The 12442-nt window shown below is 36.4% G+C and overlaps 1 pseudogene across 1 annotated transcript in view; it reads left to right on the top strand.

Annotated features, from left to right (window-relative positions):
* Positions 1-860: 860 nt before the first annotated feature.
* Positions 861-12442, top strand: part of LOC311606512 (eukaryotic translation initiation factor 3 subunit H-like) — a 28116-nt pseudogene continuing 16534 nt past the window's right edge. The window contains exon 1 of the transcript in view: positions 861-912. The product of the transcript in view is annotated as a eukaryotic translation initiation factor 3 subunit H-like (transcript). The remainder of the gene's footprint in view (positions 913-12442) is intronic.

Below are 12442 nucleotides of genomic sequence, written 5' to 3'. Positions count from 1 at the left end.
TTAAAGGGAAACAAGAGTAAACCTTCTATTTGTTCCATGGAACGGATCCCCAGGTGTCTCTGGCCTCCACAATGGTCTGGCCTGTAAGCTGGTCTCTCTCCAAATCCATGTGCGATACTGCTTCAAAATATGTAGCCTTCCCTCTCTCCTCTGTCAACCTCTCTCCCAGGCAAGCAACTGCCAGTCTGGGTCAGGATCCCTGGCCCCATCTATGTTTGATTAGAAACACAATAGCCTGACTAAAGTCCTCAGGTCCACTTCCTTAGTTTCAAACCCAGGACAGCTCCATTCAGTCTATCTGTGCTGTTTCTAAGGGGCAAAGCCCACCAAGACGACTTTCACCTGGGACAAAGTTTACAATCCTTCCCACAGACATGCTCAAGTTTGATCCTTGCCGCCACCATGAATTCAAACACATATGCTTCATACATACTTGCATTCATGTATATACATACACACCAAAGACTTTCCTGTTGTTAACTTTAAGAACAGACATTTAATTCATGTTCACTCTTGGTAGAGGATAGACGATAATCCTGACAATTGTATAGCTTCTATTACAAATTAAAAAAAGACTGTAGGTCAACTTTCTTCTTAATTATATATTACAATGACTTTAGTCCCCTTATACAATTTTCTTGTACTTACAAGCCCCCAGTTGTTGTTGATGCTATTTGCCATAAACACAAAGGCCTAATGGGTGGTGACAAACAGCACATTTGACGGATAAGGGCTGAAGAAAGGGATCAAACATCAATTCTACAAAGAAGTGTTAGCACACCATAAACATAATAAACAAATGCAGATGAAAGCTGAGTTCATGAATAATAGATTAGAAATACACTGAACAGTATTAAAGTATGCAGACTTTGATGTCTGATGGATTCCAGATGAAAAAGGACAAGAAAACAGGTGAGTGAAAGGTGAAACCTTGCTCGGCAGAATGATTCATTTACAAGGAGAGACTCTGGGCACATGGCCACACTGTAGAGCTGATTTCAATTCTGTGCAGCTAAACTTATTTTTCAAAGAAACATGGGGAGAAAAATAAATGGGCAAATAGCAGTAAAAGCAAAAAAAGAAGGAGAATAAAGAAAAGATTAGAGAACACAAAGCATGCTTTTGATGCAGTCAATGTGACAAGGTCTAAAACTATCTCCAGGCAAGACTATGAGAAATCTCTACATTGGATCTACAAAGGTGGGCAACAACATTATACACACTGAAGTTTTTGGTTGAATACAAAGGATAAAGAACACCAAAACACCAACTTTCATCTCTTTGTACGTCCTGACCATAGACTAATGTGATTAGTGACGTCAAACAATAACAGTCATGTTTTACATCCATGATGCATTATACATTTTAATTGTGAGTCAAACTGAATACCTTCTTCCTTAAGTTGCTTTTCTCAGGTGTTTTGTGATATTACCAATAAAACTAATATATAAACTTTAAGGTATAGATATTGAAATATGAATATTTATATTGTAAGCTAAATATATTGGGTATTTTGCCATAGTGGAGGAAAGCTTCCATTAGATTAACTAGTATAGGGTGTTGTTTATGGATGGAACTGAAAAATTGTGATGTGTGCTTAGAAAAGTTTTGGTGAATTATCAAATGTAGACTACAGAAATTCTAAATTGCTCTGAACAGAGCTTAAGAAGTGGTGATGGTGATTCAACCATGGGGAAGAAGGTAATATAGAAACATGTTTTATAATTTAAAAATATGATGACAGATATTAGATCATATGATTATTATTAAGTGAGCATTGAGAGAGAAGAAAAGGGGAAGGGGTGTCCCAGAGAGAGAAAGAGTGGGTAAGGGACAGAAATCACAATCCAGGGTTGAAGTCACCTTCCATTGTACCCAAATCTTTTGAGACTTTGGGGAACTATTGTTATGATCTGGGAATCTCTATTTATTATAATAAATTTGTACGTATTAAATGCCATATTCAGCAAATCTCTGACAAGTTTCAGGGTTTGCATATTTAAGTTAAATGATCTTTATATTTAGTTATCTGCTCTAAACTATACTTTATAAACACAAAATAGAATATTATTGACCTTGAAATATAATGAGTGATCTTTGTTCTCAGCATGACTAAAAATATATTTTGAACATATTAAAGAACTTTTACAATGCCTTAAAATTTAAAGCTAGGATTTTAGGTTTTATCCCTGTTATGTTGGAGCCTTAAAAACATAAACACAGTCCATAAAAAAAGAGTGGAATGGCTTCCTGTATGGATTAATAACATCTTTAGAAAATAAAGTTAAACATGTTTTAGGGCAGTGAGTTTTACATTTTGAGAATGAAGGTAGAGCATAACAATGAAGTCTTAGCATTGTAAACAAATGAACATTAATACAGCTGTACTAGTACTGGCTATGGGCCCTGTAACCAGTCACTGCATGCAGGGCTTGTCTCAGGCCCTGAACTACCCAGGCTTGCCTGCAGGCAGGCAGGACATAGAGCATAGAGACTGCACATGCTCTCCTGACAAACCCACTGTGTGAAAAGGAGAGGGAACAAAGTGCAAAGCATGTGGCTGACCCAAGCAAAGATGTTGTTCAATCAAGTTTGTGCCCTCAAAAGTGGGCTACACCTCCTCCATCTAAAACCTGCATGGAGACTGCCATGTGATGTGAGAAACCATTCGCCAATGGATAGATTTAAAATATTATAAGACTGTAGTTACTCAGGATGCACGGCGAGTCTGCCAGCAGGGAAGTGTGGCTGTGGCACCTGTGAATTTTTTGTTGACCCCACCTAGTCCCTTCTGTGCAGCCCATGTGGCAGGAAGAACACAAACCTGGGAGATTCCCTGAGACATACCTCCAAACCGCCAGAGCCTGAAGCTAGGTTCTCCAGTGTGAGAGCATAGGGTTCTGCTGTGTTTATCACTGCAGGGGGATTCAGCCATGGTGACTGAAGGAAGGGATCACCTATATACTGTGTGCAGGCAACAGAGTGTGGCCAGTCTAAAGTCACTCCCACAAGACGGCCCCACAATTTGCCACACTCTGCAGTTTGCATTTGCTTACCAACAATAGATGGTCTGGCCATCCACTAATCTACACAGGTGTTCACTGGAAACAGTGCCATGGGGAAGATCTAGCTACTCTGCATAGTGAATACCTGTGCACTGCCGTGAGTCTCCAGAGAGATGGAATCAGCAGAAATTTACCACAACTTGGAATCATAGTTTCAGTGCAATCTTGGGAAAGTGGCACTTGGTAAGGGCAGTTATGTTTGTCAGAGTTCACAGCCAGTTGCAGCAGGAGGAGAGCAGGATATTACTTAGAGAAATAAATTTAGAAAACAAAATGGTCCTCTGGGTTTTGTATCAGAGTCACAGGCATAATTTTACCATTTAAAAAAAGAAGAAAATAAAATAATAAGGTACCAGGCAGCAGATATTATATTATATGAAGTTTATAAAATGAGTATGGGGGAAAATGAAAGGAAGGAGTGGTACCCAAGAGAGAGAGAGTAAGGGACAGAGAGAGAGAAAGAGAGTGAGTGAGTGACAGAGAGACAGAGAAAGAGGAAGAGAGAAAGTAAAAGTAAGAGACAGGGAAACAGGCACACAGAGGGTCTTTCATTTTATATAGTCCTGGGCAGGATCATACCTACAAGGCAGGTAGGCAATGATATCATAAGTAGGCAGACTGAAGCAGAATTCCAATAACCCACACAGTGTGAATTGAAGAGTCATAAAAAAGACACCTGTGTAAAAATTTCCCAAGACTAAATAATGTAAATCTCTGCAATGGTGGGAGCTGGGATATTGGCGATTGAGAGTCACGCTGTCTTATACTATCTTTAGACCTTTCAATTCTCATTCTCCCCACCAAACCATACACACACACACACACACACACACACACACACACACACACACACACAAAATGTGTGACCTAACATCTATTCTTTTTACTGTTAGGTAAATCCCTGTAGACTGTACAGAAAAAATCCTAGCTTCCACTAATTCAAAGGCTAAGAGAGTTATCACAGAGCTACAGAGCTTCTGAGGCAAGTGGCAGTATTTCCTACACTCTATTGTAACCTGATGTTCACACTCATTTACTTAATTTTTTTAATTTTTGTTTTGTTTCTATGAAAGCTTCTTAAACATGTTAAATTTTGGAAACAGGGTGGTAGGTTAAAGTCCTCGAAAATAAATCTCTCACTCACATTTAGCTTTGTACTCCATCTATTTCTAGGAAGGGAGTAGATCACAGCTGCCAACTTAGAATTTGAAATGCCATATAAAATGTGGGGGGGGGGGATGTCACAATTGCCATCTGCACATCACTCACACCCAAGCTTAGGGTCTAGCTGACCATATGAAAAGATATCTAGACACTGATATGTGTAGCTCACCAGAAATGACAGTCCAGTCAGAGCTTATAATCCATTGAAAATCTTTATTCCATTTGTCTGGGACTATATGCAGGTATTCAGTCATAAATGGAGCACCAGTAGTCCATAGTACAAGGTTTTTGAAGGAAGAAATCATATCCTGGCATCTGACTCTGCAGATATGGGAGGACTTTATGTAAGTATAGAGTTTAACATATTTGACAAAAGCTAAAACAAGTAGTTAGCTGGAAGGTGTTAAGTTCCAGAAAGAATTTTAATAGAAGCTAAGATAGCTGAACATCTTGAACTTGGTATTCTAGAACAGAGATAGGTAATTTTACAAAATGAAGGAGATCAAATTTTAGTAAACCCTGAGATTTCTTCGACATGACTACAAAATGGAGGAATCTCTGCACTGCTTTGCCCTGTCTCATTATCAGGAAAAAAAAAAAAAAGGAAAACAGTAGAGCAAGCAGTGTTACAGATGTGGTCCATAGTCTGTAGCACAGTCAGTAGAATTTCCAGTATTATTGCACTTAAGAAGCAATATTTGTACTATAAAAAATTGATAGTGATAAATGTAGAAAAAGGGATATCAGTCTCTCATAAGCTTCCTTCTATGGGAGATCCTTGGGAAAAATATATCAAAGACAGCAAATGGGCTCCTCAAGAAAGAGTTGCAATTAAGTGTCTTAGATATATATGTAACTTGAAACATATATGTATCAGTAGCATATATAGTAGTTTTCAAGTTACATTTCAATGGGATTAAAATTAACTATTTCTTTTTCTCTTTCTTTTTGATAAATGAATTGCAGAGTAGCTCTGAGGATAACTTGGGTGTGATTCTAATCTGATACAGTATAAAAAGGAACACTAAGTTTTTATAAGGGTTTATTTTTTTATGAGATTCCTAGAAATTTGAAGTTGTGCAGCTGGCAAAGGAAAAGGATCTTAAACTGATCTTAATGGCACTGAACTTTTTCACTCATTGATAGCAATAAACTTTAACAAGGGCACAAGATAAGCACTCCTTTCTGTCTTCCTGGAACCCATCATTTTGCCTGTCTTTTTATCCTACCTCAAATGTCATTTTAATAGTGACTCCTGGCCATGCATGCATGCCTGAGGGGCTGTACACTGATATGATAGAATATAGAGTGGTGACCTAGATCCTCCTGACCATAGCTTTCAAGTATGAAAATATGTTTACAAATTTTTATATCTTATTTTTATGTATTCATTATCTGTATAAATGCATGTAACTTCTTTCATTTATATGTGTATAAAGACTTAAAATATTCATATAGTAATGTTTTTAAACCAACACCCATCTGAATTATACTCTAGTGTAATGTATTGAAAATAAATGCAATCATTATAGTAGTAATCATTTTTTATATGCTGGAGTCTGTTAACCCTTCTGTATTGTTTTGTACCTAACTATAATTATTAATTTCTTAGTAAATCATGTTAAAATAGTATTATGAAAATATACTTACTTATTAATAAGCCCTTAAAATATGATGATATTGTATTCTACTAGTCCATTGATAGTTTATCAGTTTAACGAGACATTTGCTGGAGGATTCTGAGTTTTCTCTACATAAAATGTGTTATTTTCTTCCCTATTTAAATGAAAATTTTTTCTTGGTGTTGCAAAAGTTCTCCATTGAGAATTTTTTATGTAAATATTGCCTCTTAACTTTAGAGGCAATATTTGTTGTTTTTATCAGTACACAATCAGGTGTGCTCCTCGTCATGTTATGTCAGGCATTTCTCATCTCTACCATGCTGAGAGCTTTAGTTACAAAAGTGTGATATATTTTGTCTCATATGTTTTTCTAGGTCAGTGGAGATTATCTTATGACTTTTTATTCTGTTAAACAGTATAACATTTTTGTGGATTTTTGTGAGCATTTTGAGACAAGGTTTTTTTTTTTTTATTAGCCCAGGGTTACTTGAATGTTGAAATTGCCATGATGGAATTCAGCAGTTTCTAGGACATTCAATTTGTTGTGGTGTTCACCGCAGTATCAAGGACTCTGTGTATTCTTTGATATGAGTTGTTTATTTTTTTATACTTACATATACTTGTCTCTTAGTTTTTTCCTCTGACTCTAGGTAAAATATGAAAATTTTTTTAGAGAATATCATTTCTTATTTTCAGAGATAATCTAAAATTTTTGTATGTTCACAAAGGAAAAATAATATACTATTCCTTTACAATAATCCCACTATGATATAGAATTTAAGGATAACTGTAAGGAAAAGAAATCTCCATCTAAAAACAAACTATGAAACAATGGTAAGGACCTGCAGAATAAAGAGTCTGGCATCTGAGCTTATAGATCAACACAGCTGATGTTCATTTTAATTTTTTTATTAATTTATTCTTGTTACATCTCAGTGGTTATCCTATCCCTTGTATCCTCCCATTCTTCCCTCCCTCCAATTTTCCCTTATTCGCCTCCCTTATAACTGTTCCTGAAGGGGATTTCCTCCCTCTGTATATGCTCATAGGATATCAAGTCTCTTCTTGGTAACCTGCTATCCTTCTTCTGAGTGCCACCAGATCTCCTCCTCCAGGGGACATGGTCAAATATGAGGCACCAGAGGATGTGTGAAAGTCATATCCAACTCTCCACTCTACTGTGGAGAATGTTTTGTCCATTGGCTAGATCTGGGTAGGGGTTTAAAGTTTACCACTTGTATTGTCCTTGGCTGGTGCCTTAGTTTCAGTGGGACCCCTGTGCCGAAATCTGCCTATCATAATATTCTACTTGTAGGTTTCTTGGACCCTGTGGATCCTTCTACTTTGCTATTCTCCCATGCTTCTCTCATCTGGATATGAACAACTTATCACATCTTTATACTATATCAAACTCCACAGTTACAATGTGAAGAAATAAAAATTAATAATCCTAAAATCACATGTAAACACAAAAAGGAAACTGAGTTGTCAAGATGCTTTGAGTAAAAAGCCCAGGGCCTCCAAATATGTGTTGTCAAATATTATGTAGTGAGAAGAAAAACAAACGCGCTGGTGAGCAGGACGAACTCAGAAATAGTATATGCACATTCAGCTAATGTTTGGCAAAGCTTCCAAGAGTAAACAGAGGGAAGAACAATTTTTTTCAAAAGATGGTGTTTTAGAAAGGGAATATCCAGAGGCAAAGTAATGAAATAGGACTTTTACCTAGTTATATACAAAACCTGACAAAAAAGCAATTGAAGATTTATACTGAATCCTTTACTATAAAATTCCTCTGAGGAAATGCAAAGAAAGAGCTTCTCAATAGTCTTCAGAAAAAGAGCATATAAGCAATTTCAAAGGAACAAAAAGTACAAGTAAAATACAAAATAGCTACCTGGTATTGCCCTGGGGGCACATCTTTCATACAAGAGACCTACATATACTCTGCAAAATATTTTTCATTTATTTCCTGTTGTCTATATTCCATGGATTCAGAAAATGTTATACAACTGAAAATGGAGGAAGTACTTAATAACACTAATACACACCTGCAACACTGATGAACCTTGATGATTAAAAGAATGTTAAGATGTGCAGAGAAGGGAAAGAAATATCAATCACATGTCGGTGGCAAAAATGCTGAGGAAATAGGGGAACCATGCTTTCTACTATAAACCTAGCTAGATTTCCAAGGCTACTAAGGCCATAATCTTAAGTAGTATGGCCATAATAAAAAGGATTTATCCCTCTGGGCCAGTGAGTTTATCTTTTGAGCTGTCTGACCTTATTTCAGTCCCTGGTATCTATATGGTGGAAGGAGAGAACTCAGTTAAATTGGTTGTCCTATGGTTTCCACATATCCACTGTAGTACATGTTCACCTGCATAAATAAATAACTAAATAAATGAATAAATAAAATGTAATACAATTCTTAATAAGGACATCCTATTGGAACTCTAGATGAGACAAGCATGGGAGAATGGCAAAGTAGAAGGATCCAGAGGGTTCTAGAAACCTACAAGTAGAACATTATGATAGGCAGATATGGGCCCAGGGGTCCCGCTCAAACTAAGGCACCAGTCAAGGACAATACAGGCGGTAAACCTTAAACCCCTACCCAGATCTAGACAATGGGCAGAACATTCTCCACAGTAGAGTGGAGAGTTGGATATGACTTTCTCAAGTACTCTGGTGCCTCATATTTGACCATTTTCCCTGGAGCGGGAGACCTGGTGGCACTCAGAGGAAGGACAGCATGTTACCAAGAAGAGACTTGATACCCTATGACCATATACAGGGGGAGGAAATCCCCCTCAGGAACGGTCATAGGGGAGGAGAATAAGGGGAATATGGGAGGGAGGGAAGAATGGGAGGATACAAGGGATGGGATAACCATTGAGATGTAACAAGAACAAATTAATAAAATAATATATATCTTGGAAAAAAAAGAACAAGCAATGCCATTTCTAAGGTGTTACTAAGTTGTAATTAAAACATCTATTTCATCTGGTTAGTTTTGTAGACAGGAATTCCTCCTGTATTTAAAACCTGCAAATGGAAAGCAAATACTCAGGTGGGAAGCAAGTTAAATGTTTTTGTTTTCATGAAGGTGGAATTGTGATAGATTGACATACTGTAATTTTTTTTTTTTAGTATAAAAACCTGCTAGTAATGAAATCAGGCTCACAGTGTTATGATAAATTAAGGAACATAGAAACAGAGTATTGCACATTACTTTATCTAATTTAGATAATTTTAAAATGATATTGCAACTTTCTAACATTTACTGTACTTTTTAAAATTATTTGTGATGTGGTCATGTGCATGTTAGTGGAAGCGCCTATAGAAGCCAGAGATATGGTATCAGATATCTCTGCAGCTGAATTACAGGCAGTGGTGAGCCATAGAACTTGGATTATAGGAATAGAATTGGCATCTTTTGCATGAATGCTATTTACTCTTAATCTCTGAGATGCCTTTCTAGCCCTTAAATATTCTACTTATTGTTTGTCGGTTTTTTTTGCACTATAATGTAGATAGGTTTTTTCATTTTTCATTAATTTATTCCTGTTACATCTCAATGGTTATCCCATCCCTTGTATCCTCCCATTCTTCCCTCCCTCCCATTTCCCCCTTATTCCCCTCCCCTATGACTGTTCCTGAGGGGGATTTCCTCCCCCTGTATATGGTCATAGGGTATCAAGTCTCTTCTTGGTAGTCTGCTATCCTTCCTCTGAGTGCCACCAGGTCATCCCCTCCAGGGTACAAGGTCAAATATGTAATGTATTTTAACAAAACTCATCTGTTTCCATCTACCAAGTCCTCCTACACTCCAATGTCAATGTTCCTATCACACACACATACCACTTCCTGGTCATCATACCTGGAAACACTGTATTTAAGAAAACTGTATTTAACTATTTGAGAAGCTTTCAATATCCAGTAGTGACTCAGTTGAGAGTGGCACTTAAGAGTCACAGACATTTCCGTGAGTGAATGGTGACTGGCTTTGTCTTGTCTTCTTCTGTCAATTATTGCTGCTATGAGTTTTTGTATAGTGTGTGTGTGTGTGTGTGTGTGTGTGTGTGTGTGTGTGTGTATGCATATATATGTATATATATATATATATATGTATATATATATATATGTATATATATATGTGTGTGTGTGTGTGTGTGTGTGTGTGTGTGTGTGTATCTGATTTTTGATATAAATGTTTCGTTGGAATAAGACATTGAAGTTATATCCCCAAATCAAACCATGTCAAGACATTGTACTAAGAACCTCGAACTAGGACTCCAAAATTTTACATAATAAAGATATATGACCCTATCTTTTTGACAATAAAACTACTATTTTATTTATCTTCCATCACATATGAATTGCATAATATTTTACATTCAGAAACCTCTCTATCTTCTCTGCATATTATATATATCCACACCTTCGTCGTAGTTTAATGCTTCATGAGCATAGAATATTCTTTGTGTCCTGTCCTTCTTGGCTCAACACCATCATACTTATAAAAAAAATGGAACAGAGGAGCTGTTGTTTGACTGTGCCTTAATTAGCTCAGGCTTCCTCCAAACCTTTATGAAGCAAACCAAAAATCTGAGCTCCGTATCCTCATGTCTTCTCATCCTAAAATGCTGAAATTACAGGCATATTCTACCATGCATGGCTTATAATGTAATGTGGTTCAAACCTACACAGGGTTTGTACATGCTAGATCTACAAAACAATCTATGTGTTCAGGTTGACTCCCAATTTTTTTCATGTTTTACGACTCAGTAAATTCCTTTTTAAACTACTGCTTTTTCACATAAGTATCTGTCTGCTGACATCTCAGTGGTATTGTCTCCCTGAAATACACAATAGTAGGATATGATCTTTTCCTTGACAATATTTGTGTATTATCAACTTATCAAAATAAGCACACATGTGCATTGCTTGGGAATATTTAATAAATGAACCAGTACACTAATGAAAGCAGACAAGGCTGATAGCAGAAGGCACAAGGAAATAATTGTCCAACTCTTGACCAAAAGTAAAGAGTCCCTAAAAGGACATTTGGGTTGGCAAGGAGAGCATCTGAGGTCTGCATATATTAATGAAAATCAATGAAAAGCAATAGGCCTGAAAGAATGAAAGAACCTTTGATTAAATCAGTTAAGGATGTTGTCTTTATGTAAATTAGAAACATCAACTAAATTAAACTGTGGAAAGAAGAAGATTAAAAGAATATTAATGGGGAAAAGGGTGAAAGAGAGAGAGAGGGGGAAGATGGGAAAATAAAATTGAGGGGACAACAATTGAGATGTAATCTGAATAAATTAATTATATAAAAATAAAATAAGAATAATTAAATTTTAAAAACTGTATTAATGAGCTGATGGAAAGTTGATAAGACTTCCAAAATACATGTTTTGTGAATGTTAGTTTTACATCAGTAAGAGCCAAATGTGAAGAAAAGTTATTTTCTAATGTCTCGTGTTTCTCAGTGTCTTGCAAATACTGCTTTCTAAAGGTCAGGGCATAAAAAGCTTCAGCATCCTAGCAAAAATAAAGGAAAGTTTCAGCTACTTTGTCTCCCTCTGTATTATGAATTATATGGGATTATTGTATGCATGGCTGTATATGTGTTTTTATATGAGTGTGAATGTTTGTTTATATGTATTTACATGTGTGTATGATTGTGCATATGCATGTGCATACCCGGGTGTTTATATGCTAGTGGAACCAGAACACTTCGATTACTCCACAGATTACACTTTGTGGGTCATGGTCTCTCTGAACTTTCAGTTGGCTGACAGACTGCTAGACTGTTAGATTGTTCATCTCTTCTAGTTTTCCTAAGGTACTAGACATGCCAGCTCAAGTCTTTATTCTTTTACACAACACACTTCAACAAAGGAGACATCACTCACACTCCCATTAAGCATTCTTTTCCTGTTTTTTTGTGTGGTGGGGCATTCTTTTTTCTTTTTTTTTAATATACTTTTGTAGTATTACACTTATATACAATAAACTACCCACAGCAAGAAGAAACATGAAACACTCAGAAAATATATAAATGACACATTCATAGAGTTTTGGCTATTTGTATTTGGCAACATTGAAGAGAACATCTTTCCTGTCTTGGTACATCTAAAATTCTTAATATATGTCAATATCTATCATATCTCATCTGTATCAACTTAAAACATCAATCAAGACCTAAAAACATCTTAACTCCCAAACAACTAATCTTAATTGTAAAACTAAACTATCTGTTCTACAACTCCATTATAGGCTTGGGCAGTAATAAAATTAATTATCTGTGTAGACAGAAAGTGCCAAGTAAGCGACTTCCAAAAAGAGAAAAAGATAGACATAATTTGCTGCCTGAACAGTCATCGAAAATTCTCTATAACACTGGAGCACCATCTTCACCCTTCTAGTCCAATATACCTGACAGTCATATTTGTTAGACAAAAACTATGCAGGACTTGTTTGCCCTGTCTTGAAAGAGTTTGGCTGTCCGATCTGCTTGCATCAAAGTTTGTCCTCTTTTTTTTTTTTTTTTTCAGAAATCTCTCTGTGGCATAA

Source organism: Acomys minous (assembly GCF_964271855.1).
Source record: "Acomys minous genome assembly, chromosome: 1".
NCBI lineage: Eukaryota > Metazoa > Chordata > Mammalia > Rodentia > Muridae > Acomys > Acomys minous.
The sequence above is the reverse complement of the archived record's forward strand: the minus strand, read 5'-3'. Positions and strand labels throughout refer to the sequence as shown.